We start from the raw sequence: 13454 nt of genomic DNA on the forward strand, positions 1-13454 counted from the left end.
GAAGGCTTCCATTGACAGCAAGGAAGACAGGGCCAAAGAGATTCAACAGAGATAGTTTTGTATGGTCGCCTTGACCAAATGTCCCTCAGACCCTTAAGGATACTGAGCTTGGCAACTGCAGAACTCTTTCTCCTTTTAATATCCGCTCTCTTTAATGAATCTACAAGACTTAAGCAAAGCCGTGGAGGACTGGGGGGCTTGGAGATGTCTCATCCATACGGTCACCTTGAGTTGGGGCCTCAACAGTTAACAACAACAAACCTTCTGTATAATAGCTCACAGAGAGCCACTCACTCCTGCTTAATCTTACTAACATCTGCAATTGTTTTTTCTTGTTTGGTTTGTAACATCTTGCCTGATGAAGAAACCCATGGAGCTTCAAAAGCTTGCAACCAGTATATTGTGCCTTTCGATTGACCAACAAAGGACTTGACGATGGACTTTTGTTTGTACCTGCTTAACTGTGAGCCTCAAACCTGGGCTCACAAAACAGAAAGCAATGGAAATTCTGAATCTCAGGGTACAGCTGTGTCTTCATGCGTTCTCTTGAAGGTGAGCTGCAATCAGCCGAACCGAGAAGCTCAATCAATCCTGGCTTGGGTTTTGGATTTTGCATGATCCAGAGATCCTTTCATTTCCATTGCACACACCAAAGGAATTGTGTGTGTGTGTTGTGGGGAGAAATGAAAGATCTTGGGATGGTACTGCATGCATACTCTTCTCTGTTGTGGTTTGAGCATTGGATTCTGGAAGAACGGGGTTCGAATCCTGGCTCGGCTTTGTAAACCCACTGAGTGATGATCCTGGTCAAGCAACACTCTCTCAGCCTCAGGGGAAGGCAGCAGTGAACCTCTTCGGCAGAAGATAACCCTGTGATGGGGTTGCCATGAGTCGGAGACGAATTGAAGGCACGCAACAAGAACAACCAAGGTTTTTTATGGGCTTTGGGGGCTCTGCATCCTTGTTCTGGAAGAGTTTATTCCTGATGTTTCGCCAGCATCTGTGGCTGTGGCCTCTTTAGAGAATGCTGGCATGAAGAGAGCTGGTCTGAAGAACCAAGGTTTTTCCATGTCTCCTTGTGTCAGTTCTTTGGAAGCAGGAGCCATCTGGGGAGTCCCTGCCCTCTTGGAACATCCTCACAAGCCAACAGTCCTTGGCTGAATCCAATTCCTCCAGCTTTTGGCAGCTGCAGGAGCCCTTGCGGAGAAAGATTTCTACCAGCCTCCTCCTCAGCCTTGCTCCTAGCCTTTACCGATCTTCTCTTTTTTCCTAGCGCCCTTCCATCTCCCCAGATCTGGTCTGCAATGGATGGGATCAGGCTGTGATTCCAGAAAGGCATTCTGCACATGCTCAGAGGAAACCCTGCAGAAGCAGCTCTGAAAATCCAAGCTTCGCCTTCTGAGGCTATAGAAAGAGCTGGTCCACCCCAAACCCCTCCCCACACCCCCAATAGTCCTCTTCTAGGTCCTCCTCATTTTTCTCCTATTTCCTGCTGCTCTTGGTTGCTCCTCCAAAGGATGCCAGGCACATGATGGAAGCCCCCCCCCCCCCCCAGTTCTTCTGCCCAGTCCCTTTGCCCTGCCTCTTTTGCCCAGAGATGGGCAAACCCACTCCAGTGTGAAGGGGGGTTGTTTGGGTTGGATCCCGTGTGAATCTGGCTCGCTGCGTGTCGTGTCAACTGGTCTGGTCTGTGACTCTGGGTTTGAATCCCCAACTCTGAGAGTGCCAAGATCCGCTTGGCTTTAGCGAGCTTTGAGAGATAGAGGGTGCCCTGATTATATACTGCAGAAAGGATCCATTTTGAAACTGCTTCTACTGCTCTGGGTCCACTGCTAGGGAATCCTGGGAATTGTAGTTTATTGTGGCCCCAGAGCGCTCTCTCTCTCTCTCTCTCTCTCTCTCAGAGAGTGACAGAAAGCGATCTCACAACACACACACACACACACACACACACACACACAATTGGACCTTACTTTCATTATTAATCTTTCACAACACTCACACAATTCCCTAATATCGAGCCAAGACAGTTCAAGGGATCTCAAACATTCCTGCAGAGTATGTTTTGGACCTTACTGTCATTATTGATTGTTTTAAAAGATTTTTTTAAAAGAAAGATTTAGATGATGATGATGATGATGATAAACACTAGAGCCCTTTCGCAACTGCCCTACCTAGGACCAGCCTAGGAGCAATGGAGAGAAGGCAGGGAGGCTTCTGTGCCAATGTGGCAGTGTGTTGTTACATAAGGTGGCACGCAGACGGATCGGAGGGCTCTGCAGTGAATGGGCACCACTACCCGGGGCACCCTCCCCTCCCATCCAAGGGAGATCTGGGTGGGTGGGTGGGAGAGCTTAGGCACCCATCTTCCACACCCATCTCCCCCTCCCCCTTTCCAAAAGACTCCCCACCGATTCCTCTCCTTAATCTGGTTCAAGAATGGCCTCCCCGACAAGATGTCGTAGTAGACACTACTGGCATCAGGGAGGAAAATATGAATGAAGTCAAGCCTCTCCCTTCCCTCCAAACCACCACTAGAGGAGAGGGAAACATATACGTATACATATACATAGACATATACACACACACACATACACGTATGCATATGCATATACATATACAGTACATGTATACACACATACTTATAAATATGCATATACAAATACATATGCATATATACATACATATAAAGTACATGTATATACACACACATACACATACATATACATATGCATATACATTTACATGTATATAAACACACATAATTATAAATATGCATATACATATACACATACATGTATACACACATATACATATACATGTGTGTGTATGTATGTATACATTCCCCCCTTTATATATATTCCCCCTCTTCTCTCTCTTCCTCCCCCCTTCTGTCTCTCTCTCTCTCTCTCTCTCTCTCTCTCTACATACATATATATATATATATATATATATGAATCATTTGCTGAGACCTGCAAGGCATTTCCAAAATCTGATGGACATCTTCCAGCCGCTGTGTATGCAAGGGTTAAAAAGAGGGCTTTGAGGGAAAATCCCTGCTTTTTGGGTTGTTGCCCCCCCCCCCAATACATTTGTCATCCAAGGGTTAAAAAGAAGCACACTTCGAGGCCCAAGAACTTCTTGAAACCCTTCCCAAGCCAAGTATGAATGGGAGTCTTTTTTTGCAGTCAAGACGGCTACCACTGCCTTATTCATCCTTCCTTCTTTGCCTCTCTGTCACTACACACACACACACACACACACACACACATATATATATATGAGATCGCTTTCTGAGTCTCTCTTTCTCTCGGTCACTTTTATTTAATTACATATATATATATGATCGCTTTCTGAGTCATAGGAATAACAATCACTATTACATATATATATATATATATATATATATATATATATAAATATATATAATCGTGATTGTTATTCCTCCTCTGACTCAGAAAGCGATCACACACACACACACACACACACACACACACACAATTAAATAAAAGTGACACAGAGAAAGCGAGACTCAGAAAGCGGTCATATATATATATATATATATATATATATAATCGTGATTGTTATTCCTTTGCTGACTCAGAAAACGATTCATCTGCTTCCTTAGAAGGTCTGCCCCCAGAGAAAGAAAAGAAAGAAAGAAACCCAACGAAGGTCCCTAGTTTTTGGTGGAGGGGAAAACTAAGGAAAGAGGCGCAGGAGGCTCTGCAATAGCAGGACTCTGCAATGATAGCAAAAGAGGTCAGGGAAGGGAAGGCTGCCTCGCTTTCCTCAATGGCGATGAACGCGGATGTTTGAGAGAAACATCGCGAGGAGAGGAAAACACAGAGACTAGTATCGATCGAGGGGGAAGAAAAAAAGAATCTGGAAACGAAACATGAAATCCCACTGTTTCATGTCCCAGACAGTAAAGAGTCAAGATTTGCTGAGCCAGTGCTTATGTAAGAAGCCCCGTTTGGTTCCACTAGTCACCGGTATGGATTTGCAGGACCTGAGCAGAGCAGTGGAGGACTGGGGGGGGGGGGGGTCTTGAAGGTCTCTCATCCACACGGACGCCAGGAACCAGGATCGACTCGAAGGCGGTTAAAAATGACGACGACGACAACAACAACAACAAGAACAACAACAAAGGTCTACTACTCCAACCTTAGGTTCAGCCCTACATCCTCAGGGTGAATGTAAGAGGCTCTGATATATATCATGATGGTACCCAAAGGGATCTTGCAGCACCTTTGGGACTCAACTGGAAGAGAGAATTTGGTAGTATGAACCTTCATAGGCTTGGCGACCAGCTCCTTCCTTCCTTCCTTCCTTCCTTCCTTCCTTCCTTCCTTCCTTCCCCTTCCTTCTTTTCTCGTCCTTCTTTCCTCTTCCTTCCTTCCTTCCTTCCTTCCTTCCTTCCTTTTTTCCTTCCTTCCTTCCTTCCTTCCCCTTCCTTCCCCTTCCTTCCTTCCTTCCTCTTCCTTCTTTCCTTCCTCTTTCTTTCTTTGAGTGTTAGAAGTGCTGCAAGATCTCTTCTCATGCTGATTTTTTTTAGACCAACAGAGCGACTTTGAACCAAACCTTCAGCTAAGCATTTAGGGATCCGCAGAAAAGGGAAAGCAAACGGAGACAGAGTTTTGGCCTCCCTTCCCTTCCTGCAGCAACCCTTTTGCAAGGTTTGCCTTCTTGCCGGGAGGGGTGTGTGTGACCAGGCGGCCTCCTTTTCCAGGACACATCCTCCATGTCCACCTTCTGCCCCCTAATAAAGGCATCCCACCACATTTTCCATTTGGCTGAGCAGCATGGGTTTACATTCCTAGGAGTGTTTTGAGCTCTCCTTTGGTCACGTCCTCCATCCCCACCCCTTATATTATGCCTTGTCCTCCTTTGAGAGGAGGACATAACCTGCCTTCCCTGCTCTTTGCAGGGTTTTTCCTCTGAAGGGTGAGCCTGAGCAGGAGCCCCTTTCTCAAGGCAGATCCTGCTGTCCAAGGTGCTGAACCTAAGCACGATTATACTGCAGAGACGGAGCTGTCCAGGGGGCTGAATCCAAGCAGAGGCTATGCTGCAGCGGTGGAGCTGTCCAGGGTGCTGAACGGACAGCTGTAGCAGGAGACCTGCAGCAGGAGAGCCTATGCAACAAAAACCAGGCTCCACTTGACAGATCACACCTCCCAACTTCTCCCCAGATCCTTCCTCCATATTACTAGGCAAGCAGAACAGAACCATGCCCCCAAAGCTGAGAAAGAGGGAAGAAAAAAAAAAGAGAGAGAGATAGAGAGAGAGAGAGAGAGAGAATCCATCAAAACAAAACCCAAACGCTTGGGTTCTTCTCAGAGCTGAAAGCAGTATAGACGCTGAGTATGCAGGAATACTCTAAGGGATAAAAAGACATCCCTATAGTTTGAAAACAAAAACAACAACAACTGCAGACAAGTAAAGGAGTGTTTCTTTTCCCCCTTCTTCCTTGTCGTCTCCTTGGTCAGAAACAAACACCATGATGCTTGCTTTTCTTCCCTCCCAGGCTACCTCTCTTAGTAGGGGGAATGGTGATGATGATAATAATAATAATGAAAAAAGGAGCTTCCCAAAGAAGGCAGGAGTCTTTCCGTCAGGTTTTTTTCCCTCCCCCTCCTTACCTTGTGGCTCCAGGAGAGTCCTGTTAGGCTGCCTCCCCTGGAAGGTTGTGAGGCTGGTGTGTGTGTGTGTGTGTGTAGGGCTGCAAATCGGGAAGGAAAAGCCGCTCCTGACCTCCCCAAGTCTCCTTCTTGAATGGGGAAGGAAGCTGTGCCCTCATCAAAGATGGCCGTCCTTTCCAACGTCAGCAGCTTTTAATAGACATCTATTGGGGGAGGAGAGGAAAAGGAGGGAAGGCGGAGGGGAGAGAGAGAAAGAGAGAGAGCTGGAGCAGCAGGGAGGCGTCTCGGGGAGCTTGACTCATCAGAAGCTGCTCTTGCTGCACAATACCGCAATCCTGTGCCTTTCCCTCCCCCTCTTTTTCTTCTTAATTTATTTATTTTGCTAAAGGAAAAGGGGATCAGTGAAAAAGTGATTGAATGGTCTATAATTTGGGGGAGGGGGTGATTTTTAGTGAACCCTATTGCTTGAAAGGAATCAGCAGCCCCACTTTGGGCCCCTGTTTTGTTATGATGGGAAGTTTTGGTTTCATGGGACTGGGACTGGAGCTGGAGGGGAGGGGGATGAAAAGGAGAATGCAATAATGCGGTAGTGGTTTGTTTTCGCCAAAGGGGTTGCCCAAAAAGGGCATTCCTCTGAAGCATCCAGGAGTCCATATATGGCCAATCGACGTGGCTTTCTTTTGGGAAGCTTTCCTCCTCCTGCATTGTTTTTCGTTGCCCCCAGTAAGCCACTTTTCTTGGGGGTCTCTCTGATAAGCCAGCTGGAACTCCTCTGCAAAGCCATGCATTCCAAATATTTAAGATGTGAGTGTTTTGTTTTTGTTTCTAAACTGATCTGTATCTTAGTACAAAGAGCTGGTTGGCTCTTCAAATTTTTATTTATTTTTAATAATAATAATAATAATAATAATAATAATAATAATAATAATATAACATTTATTTATATCCCACCCCTCTACAAAATGCAATCGGGGCAGCTTACAACATTAAAATATACATACCCAAACCATCATTCCCACCCACCCCTTAAAATAAATTAAACAGATTAAAATTAAGACATACTTAAAGTTTCCAAATTCACAAAAAAAAAATCAATCCCCTTAAAGAACAGCAATGCAGAGATGTATTAAATCCCCCCTCCCATCCCAATCTTGTTTAGTTTGCTCATTTTCAAACCCTAAGTAAATTGTCAAGAAACTATGCAGGGGTAGCTGTGGCCATTTAACAAATACAACCCCCAAATCCATCAGTGATACCTTTATTGGCCAACCTGAAATGCACAATTTCTAGAAGCTACTTCACTTTCGGAGGAGAACGCTTTCCTGATGATGCCAGCCAATACGCAGTTAATGCATAAATAACGACATGCTTATGACTCCTAAAACAAGCAGACGTCTTTCACACCAACATTCACTGGTGTTTGGATGTAAATGAATCAAAATGAAACTGATCTCCCTTCTCTCCCCAGCCCCAAATATTTTGCACCAAGGTCCCACTTTGGCCCCATCCCTGAAGAACTCTGGAAGATAAAGCAAAGTCTATGCAGCCATTTATTTATTTGTTTTAAAAAGTGGCAGTGTGTGTGTGTGCATCTGTGTGTGTCAGTAAGTCTTGTGCTTGAATGGGCCGTGAAGAAGGAAAGCAGAAATACAGATTATCTGCCAACCTCTCTAGTTCTGCAGTTATTTTTTCCCCCAGCTCGGAAATGCTCATGAAAGACTGGTAGCTCCTCATGAGCTAAAATTCCCCCACAGTTCCCCCTCAGTTCCCCCATTTAAATTTAGATGTTCTAAAACTAGAAGGAGAGGATCTTTGACAAATGAAAGAAGGAAGGGGGGAGGGAGAAATGAGGGGGGGGGGGAAAGTTCCAGGCTGCCTGTGTGCGTGTTATGTGTCTGTTGCAGCTCCTAGGAAAGTGTTTTAAAGGAGACAGGATGCAAACCTCCTGCTAATGAAAGCAAAAGCAAGACTCTTATTCATTGAAATGGAACTGGTCTGCAATCTTAAGCTACCAAGGAACCAAAAACCTATCTCAGGGCCCAAACAGAAGCTGCTTCAGGTCACTTTAGAGGTATGCTGTTTAAATGACACATGTGTCCTAAGAGGCTGGAAGTTGCACCAAAGCCATGCTCCAGTCCTAAGGATGCCCAAGCCCTCAGTTAACTGAATGGTGTGGGTGTTCAAAACAGTGCCGGCCCTAACACTATACAGATTGATACATCCCCCTCAGTGGCTGATGCTGGAGAGCAATGACAGCTTTTTGGCTATTCTTTCTGAGCTCACTGGACATTTCCCCCTATCAAAGAACACAGCTCTGTGTGCAGTATGGCCTCTGCTGTCCCCTAAACTGGCCTGCTGCTCTCAAGGATGGTGGAGATCACTATTTAATTTGATTCTGAGTCTAGTGAGATTTTGAATTTGGAATGTGGGATGGGGATGGGGACAGTGGAGGGATAGGTGCTTGTTCCTTTCTTCAGGCTGCAAAATTTCTCTTTCCTCGATTCTTGGGAATAGGACAGCATGATTGCACAGAGTGCTGTTACCCTCCCACCAAAGTGCTACCTATTTACCTACTTGCACTTTCATGTGCTTTCAAACTGCTAGGTTGGCAGAAGCTGGGACTAGTGATGGGAGCTCACTCCATCTTGTGGTGCCTGGGCCTTGAACTGCCAACCTGCTGATCTTGCAATCAACAGAGTCAGTTTCTGAACCACTTGAGCCACTATACTTTATGACAATATTTTCCTGCCTATGGGACCTCAGATCCTGTTGGGATACAGCTCCCAGAATCCTTTACCACTGGCCATGCTGGCTGGGATTTTTGGAAGTTCCCAGCATCTGGAGACTCAAGGCCGTAAACCATAGTTGCATGCTATTATGAGTACTTTAATGGAGCAGAAGATATCAATAACCAAACTTATGGATAGACTTTTTCTGTTTTCCCATTCTTCACAAACCTATCAGCCCAGTAATCCAGTCATCTACGTTGTAGCTTCTCAGTACTTCTCCAGGACTTTTGGGCCTACCAGTATGCCTTCTATCTCTATGGGGAAGGTTTGGATTATGTAGACTGGATTGTCCACCCAAGGCAAGGATCCCAGCTCTACTGAGAAACCCCAAGAACTGGCCTCCCCCACTCCGCAACTTCATGTCCACAGCTGCCTTTAAATAAAATGTTATTAAAAGTATCATTCCATCTGGCTCCTTATTAGTTGGGAACTTTCAAAAAATGGCTGAGGATGCGTAGCAGATGTGTGCGGGCGTTCCTGAAGCTAAGGCTGGTGGTGGCAACGAGGAAGGGAGAGGGAGGTTGGAATGTCAGACTTGTTTCCAAGCAACAGAGACTCTCCTGGGAAACAGCAATCATGAGGAAACTGGGAAGAGCAAAGGAAGTGGGCCTTGACTGGGAAGGCAGTGGAAAGTGGGCGCTGACAGCATTTAAGGATTAGCCATGTTTGGAAGATTACCTCAGGGTAAACTATGACAAGCAAAGGAATCAAGAATTAAGGAAGCCTCCTTATGCTCTTTTACACATGGGTGTCACTTGAGCTTGACCTCTTGATGCAAAACCAGAGATCACAAAGCCCAGAGTGCCCACAAATAACTTTAGTAACATATTATTTCGCCTGATTTTAAAAATGTTGGTGCTTAGTTTTGAAGAGTGAGTCCTTTGCTGGAGGCCAAATGCTCCACAGTCATGTCACCATCTTTACTGCTTCCTTTGAGAATTTTCCTGGGACTGAACTGGTGCCCCAATAAGCACTTGTAGAAATGGTGGGTGAAGCACTGGCATTTTGCTCTGCAGCAACATCTCTCTCCTATAAGATGTAAGAGTATGGAGATGGAGAGATCCGCTATTACAGGAGCCTCTTTGTGCATCATCCACCCACCCCTACAGGCAGCACTAGTCACACAGCAGCCCACTTGGCTCACTCAACTGACCCTTCTGTCAAGGGCAGGGTGGTATCCTGACCCAGAGCTTAGTACAATGTTCTTAGCAGGACCACAGGTCCCAGTATCCCATAATCAGCATTCCATGAGTTTGGAGTTGCAGTTTGAAAACGTTACTTTGCTCAAGGTTTGAGCCTCGATTTCCATACCAAAAACAAACAAACAAACAAAGGAGGCTGCTTACTAGAATGCCTGGCCTTGCTTTGGATCCCACCCAGAGGTAATGCTTCCTAGTGTCTGGTGAAAGGGGAGGTGAAGGAACAAACACATGGGGGTGATAGAGAAAGAAATGTCCTTCAAAGAACATCTTTGGTTTAGCTCCCCAATGGCAGCTTGTGGCTTCCATGTAAACAGGGTAGTGAATATACAACAAGTTTGTTGTTAGCTGCCCTCGAGTGGGTTCTGATTCATGGAGATCCTGTGGGTAAGACATCTCTAAGATGTTTATCACACTATGCTCTTAAAGAGCTACTATTCCAGTGTGACTCCTCTAGCAGCCTCCTGTTGCATGCTGGGATTGGCAGTTTTAAGGAGCTGAACTTCTCTGCCTGAGAATTCTAAATACCCCTCCTTAAAACTGCCAATCCCAGCATGCAACAGGAGGCAGCTAGAGGAGTCACACTGGAATAGTACCTCTTTAAGAGCATAGTGTGATAAACATCTAAGAATCCCTATCCTCCACTGCCTTGCCCAGATCCTGCAAGCCCTTGCCCACAACCCCCCTGATTGAATCTATCCATCTGGTCTGTGGTCTTCCTCTCTTTCTTCTACCCTCTATCTTTCCTAGCATTATTGGTTTTTTTAGTGGTCCATGCCTTCTCATTATGTGACCAAAGTACAATAGTCTCAACTTGATCATCTTTGTTTCCAAGGAGAGCCCTGGTCTGATCTGTTCAAGAACCCATTTGTTTGTCTCCTTGGTTGTCCATGATATCCTAAGTAGTCTTCTCCAGCACCACATTTCAAATGAGTTGATTTTCTTTCTGTCTGCTTCCTTCACTGTCCAGCTCTGACATCCGTACATGGTAATTGAGAATTCAATGGCTTGGATGATTCTGACCTTAGTGTTCAGTTGTATGTCTTTGCTCTTCAGTATCTTTTCCAGATCTTTCATAGCTGCCCTTCCCATTCCTAGTCTTCTTATTTCTTGACTGCAGTCTCTAATCTGGACAATGTTTGATCCTAGATATGGGAATTCTTTTACTATTTCAATTTCCTCATTGTCTAGATTGAATTTGTGTATTTCTTTTGTGGTCATTATTTTTGCTTTCCTTATGTTCAGCATCAGACCTATCTTTGCACTTTCATCTTTGACCTTCCTTATTAACTGTTCCAATTCCTGAATGTCTTCTGCTAGTATTATGATGTTGTCTGCATTTCTTAGGTTGTTAATGTTGTTTCCTCCTATCTTCACTCCTCCTTTTTCTGATTCGAATTCTGCTTGTCTTATGATGTTTTCAGCATACAGCAAGAGGTTTTAGCCCACGCTATTAAGAAGCTGTCCAGATGCTGAACCCTACCCCACAGATTCAGCACCTTGGCTAGCTCCTTTAAAATTCAACCTGAAAGTAAAACATGGAAGCCACCACCTGCTATCCATAGTGCTGCTGATCTTCTCCCATGACCACAACTGTCCGTACATGTTAAAGCTCCAAGAAAGCAAGGTTAATTGTCAGCTTTTGGATGTTTGGAAGCTGGGCCAAGGAGGAAATGAGAGAAAGGTATGTGATGTTTAGCCACCTTCCTAATGTCATGAAGAAGACCTGAATTATGTGCATCATGACCAAAGGCAGATTAATTATTTTGTCATATGAAACACAAACTCTCACAAGCACAAATAACAATCTGCAGCCCTTTCACGCCCTTCCAAATTTGTGGAGGTGGGCACATCTCTCATCTAAACAGGAGGGACCCTGGACCATGAATCTTATCCTCTCTGCTGGGTCTGCCTGCAGCAGAACAATAGTGGTGATTCCCGATTCCAATTACACATCAAATCACTCAAAACTGTTGAAACAGAATACTCTGATGACACAAAAAAGATCCTGGAAACAACTAAATTTGTTTGGATGTATTCCAAAAATGTGGCTCTGGGAGAGGGATTCAGCCTACTGGAATCTAGCCAGAGATAAATATGGCCCATCATATTAAAATTAGATTTAGAAAGATTAGTTTCCATGAGAATGAGAAGTGGATGACATAAACCAGGATCCTCATAACACTGGTGAGGAAAAGAATGTTGCTATCACGATTGAAAGAAGCAGCCTTGTAATGAGAAAACCAATATTTTCCTGCTAATTTAGGACTGGGGAGTCCATGCCCTTCCAAATGTGATTGACTCCAATTCTCAACAGCTCTAGAAAGACTGGCAAATGGTGAAGGATGATGGGAATTGTGGTTTAACAGCATGGAGGCACAGGCTTTCCAGTCCTTTGTGCATGGAGGGCTATTGGCCTTCAACCTGGGACATTTGTATCAAGGCATTCCATTGAAGCTTTGAGTTACTTGGCAAGTCTCTCCTGGCCTCTGTTCCCACTCTGTGAAATTGGAGTATTACTGGCCAGCTTTAGCTTGATGTTTATTTCGTGAAGGAATAAAACAGCCATAATCCCAGAGAAGTGTGTGACTAATGCTGTGTGCCCAGCATTAATAATAATAAAAAAACCCTTCCTTAACAGAAAACATTTTCTCTATCCTCCCTAGTAAGTTACTTCTGAATCTGAATTGGCAATTGCAATGCAGCTAGAGAGAAGGCTATTGAGCTGGTGGGCAGACCAAAAGAGTGAAAAATCTTCCTGGATACATCCATGTCTTTAATAACTGCTCAGGGAACTGCCTGGATTAGAGCCAAGATGGTCTCTAAAGTGTTTTTCAAGAATTGCATTCTAAAATAAAATATCACTGGGTAAGAATTTGCATACTTCTGTTTATAGCAGCAAATCAGGGACTGGGGCATCATGGGAGAACAGGGCTGGCTTAGCTCTGTTGTATGCAAAGGCCACTAGACCTAATAGGAAGAACTGCATCCTTCCTGTCTCTAGGATTGTTCACCTGGGTCCAAAACACACTGCAGAAATAATCCAGTTTGCAACCACTCTAACTGCTTGGACTCAATGCTAGGGAATTCTGGGAACTGTAGTTTTGTGAGACATTAAGCCTTCTCTGTCAGAGAGCTCTGAGGCCATAATAAACTACAACTCCCAGGATTCCCTAGCACTGAGCCAGTTCAAGTGGGCTCAAACTGGATTATTTCTGCAGTGTGTTTTGGACCTTGGTTAATGGGTGAGCTCCAGGTATATGCCCCACATGTCCTCTTTCTAAGCAGTGAAGAGTACTGATACCCCAAGCTGTGAAATTTTACATTTTCAAACATAAACTCGCAGGACTCTCTGAATGACATGGTCCTGATCCTGTTGGCTGAGTAATTGTGGGATTTGTAGTCTACAAAAGTATCTTTTCTAAGCTCTGATTATATCCTACTTTTAAAAAACATCCCTAAAAGGACTGAGACAACAGTCTTAAAAACAAAATCATGTCAAAAATTAGTACAGGAACTTAATTAAAAAATTATTATGGTTCTTAGGAGAGTTCATGGATTCCTTGCTTTCTCTTTCTCTTTCTCATCCTGGTGGGATGGCTGTCAAATCACACTTGGAGAGGAGGCAATGCATCTTCAGAGTGAAGAGAAAAATTTGATGTTTGAAGTTGATAACCTGACAGGTGATGTTTTTGATCTGTCTCTTTCACCTTCTTCCCTCCTCTTCAGTCAAGGAAATGCAGCTAGTATTGTTTTTGCTGGGGGTTTTTGCTGGGGGGATGGTGGTGGAGGGGAGGTTTTCCTAAAATAAGATAAATATTAGT

The 13454-nt window shown here is 44.5% G+C and overlaps 1 protein-coding gene across 2 annotated transcripts in view; it reads right to left on the bottom strand.

Moving 5' to 3' along the window:
- The window catches only part of LOC149313539 (synaptosomal-associated protein 25), a 75617-nt gene extending 69798 nt beyond the window's left edge, over nucleotides 1-5819 (bottom strand). Inside the window, exon 1 of one of the 2 annotated variants that reach the window (XM_089519278.1) lies at nucleotides 5643-5819. The gene's annotated coding sequence lies outside the window, so the exon portion shown is untranslated. The remainder of the gene's footprint in view (nucleotides 1-5642) is intronic. The other variant, XM_089519277.1, reaches the window with a different exon arrangement.
- Between the last annotated feature and the right edge of the window lie 7635 nt (nucleotides 5820-13454).

This window comes from Sceloporus occidentalis, unplaced genomic scaffold (assembly GCF_023333645.1).
Source record: "Sceloporus occidentalis isolate IW3139 unplaced genomic scaffold, rSceOcc1.0.p SCAF_4, whole genome shotgun sequence".
Classification (NCBI taxonomy): Eukaryota; Metazoa; Chordata; class Lepidosauria; order Squamata; family Phrynosomatidae; genus Sceloporus; species Sceloporus occidentalis.